The sequence below is a fragment of the Alligator sinensis genome, unplaced genomic scaffold (assembly GCF_000455745.1).
Source record: "Alligator sinensis unplaced genomic scaffold, ASM45574v1 scaffold844_1, whole genome shotgun sequence".
NCBI lineage: Eukaryota > Metazoa > Chordata > Crocodylia > Alligatoridae > Alligator > Alligator sinensis.
In genome coordinates this window covers 190,261-192,789 of record NW_005842715.1, presented here as the reverse complement: position 1 = coordinate 192,789, position 2,529 = coordinate 190,261, and the positions used below count along the sequence as shown (strand labels likewise).

The 2,529-nt window shown below is 41.3% G+C and overlaps 1 protein-coding gene across 1 annotated transcript in view; it reads left to right on the top strand.

Annotated features, from left to right (window-relative positions):
* Positions 1–2,529, top strand: part of LOC106722809 (histamine H3 receptor-like) — a gene marked incomplete at its 5' end in the record, with an annotated part of 8,382 nt that overhangs the window by 653 nt on the left and 5,200 nt on the right. The gene's annotated exons all lie outside the window — the stretch shown is intronic.

Genomic DNA, 2,529 nt, shown 5'->3' with positions numbered 1-2,529 from the left:
TGGGGGGGGGGGGGGGGGTGCACAAAAGCATTAAACATTTCATACAAAGTCTCTCTCAGTTTGAGAGACAATCAGTACAGTATGGTACCTGTCCAAGACTGACAAAAATACTAAGTATAAGGTCACAAGAGTCCTTTGAAGCAGGAAAATACCATCTCCCTTTTACAGCTCCAGAAATAAGTGCTGCTCCAGACACACAGGCAGACATCAAAAAAGGATTAGAACAGAGGACTGCCCCAGTTCCACATTTCAGACTGTTTTTCTCGTTCAAACCATCTCAGTACACCAAAATTCATTGCCAGGGTTTTAAAGATGAATAATCCCATAAATTTTCCTACAGTTACGAGTTCTTTTATTCTTTCATATTACTTTTCTTCCCGAGTCTGTTCTTCATAGCAACAGCACTTCACACATCATTATAGTGCTTCTCACTCATTACCAGGGGTCCTAATTTTCTGTACACCATGGAAAAAACCCACAACAGCACACCTCCCCCTTGCTGCTGACTGGCCAAGAGGCAAAAACTGCAGCAAAAATCAAGAGCAGAATTGGTGTTGTTTGCTGTGGGATACCGTTGCGCTTCAGTTGTAGGAAAATATGGTTTCTGCATTTTTCCACAGATTTGTTGGGTTTTTGTTTTGTTTTTTTAAATGGAGATTTCTCAATCCTTCACCACCGCAGAAAACTAGGATCCGTGCTCATTACAATTCACGCTATGAGACCATAATAGTTCCTTGGAAAATGACTGCCTCCTTTTAAAGTATTGAAGGAATCTTCAACTGTTTAGATGTCATACACCAAATTAGTATTTCTGGGAAGATAGATATTAAACAAATATTTGTCTAAGAAGGGGGGAAATATGAATGCTCTGCTGTTTAATTTTGTCTATTTGAGTATTTAATGATGTTTTACCCTTAGGCACTGAGTGCTAAGTACAGTTTAAAAACAAAAATGAAACTGTGTTCCAAAAGGCAAACTGAAAAGATATAAATAAATCATTATCAGACTGTAGCTACCAACAGTTACAGATGCTCACTAGCATTTATTTATTTATTTATTTTTTTAATACTACAAGTTAATTCTTCCCACCAAAACATGTCTAAAAATCAATTGCGTCAATATTCCATTAGTGTTGCAACAATGCCCTACTAGCTTGCAAAAAGAAGAGGGCCAGGTACAATTCTGAGAAGAGGGTAGTCTTGTTGTAGCAAAAAGCTTGAAACCTTCCCTGCAGGAGACACTGACCTCAGAGTACCAAGATCAGACTTTAGAACATTAGGAGTTTGACTCAGACATCAAATGCCATTAATGAAGTGGTATTAGCTTTGGACGTTTCAGGCTTTAAAAAAAGTTCGTTAACAAGCTTGCACCCAAAACATGAGAAATTCTGATAAGTCTGAACTCTTCAGCTACAGTTCATTTCTTGAAAATTAGGCACACTGCTATATTTACATAGTGTGCGTACACTCAAAAATATATAAATGTATATTAGTAGTATGCCTAATTTTCAAGAAATGAACCATAGCTGAAGAGTTCAGATGTATTATTTATTATTGTATTGCAGAAGCCTCTAGAAACATCAAGCAAGATCAGGACTCCTTGATGCTAGAAACTGTAGATACAGGTAGAGGGTTGAGCCCCTGATTCATTATGCTGTTAAAAACTGTATTGTTTAACGAGTTCAGCAAAAAAAAATGAAAGTTAGGGGACCTCAATTCTGTGACTTTGTTCTTAAAGGATTTGATCTGTGATAATTATCTTATGCAAGTTACTTCACCTTCCAGTGCCTTCGTTTCTACATTCATGAAACGAGGGAAACTGGGGAAAAAAAGGGGGAGGGGTTGTGCTCTATGTCAATGAGCAATATACATCGACCCTCATCAAGACAGAATCCAAGGATGAGGAAGTAGAAGGATTGTGGGTTAGGCTACATGGGGGGCAAGGAGAAAGGGATTTGGTGGTAGGGGTCTGCTATAGGCCCCCACATCAAGGGGAAGAAATAGATTCGGGGCTCTTGAGGCAGCTCTCGGAGACCATAAAAGCTAGAGAGGCGGTAGTCATGGGGGACCTAAACTACCCGGACATCTGCTGCGAGACACAGACCGCAAAGTCCCACCGCTCACGCAGGTTTCTAACCTGTGTACAGGACCTCCACCTGACACAGGAGGTACACGGTCCCACTAGGGGGAATGTCATACTGGATCTGGTATTGGCAATGAGGGATGACATGGTAGGGGACCTACAGATCAGTAGCCATCTGGGGGACAGTGATCACCTAATAATAGAATTCACCATCAGACGTCGAGTGGGTAAGGTAACTAGTAGGGTGAAAGTGCTAGACTTTAGGAAAGCTGATTTCAATGAACTCAGGCGATTAGTCAAGGACGCACTGCAGAGTAGGAGTTTTGAAGTGATGAGAGCCCAAGAAGGGTGGCTGTGCCTTAAGGAAACGATCCTTCGGGCACAAAGCGAGACAATCCCCGTACGAGGTAAAAGGGAAAGGGGCCAGGAGGCTTCCCTGGCTGACCA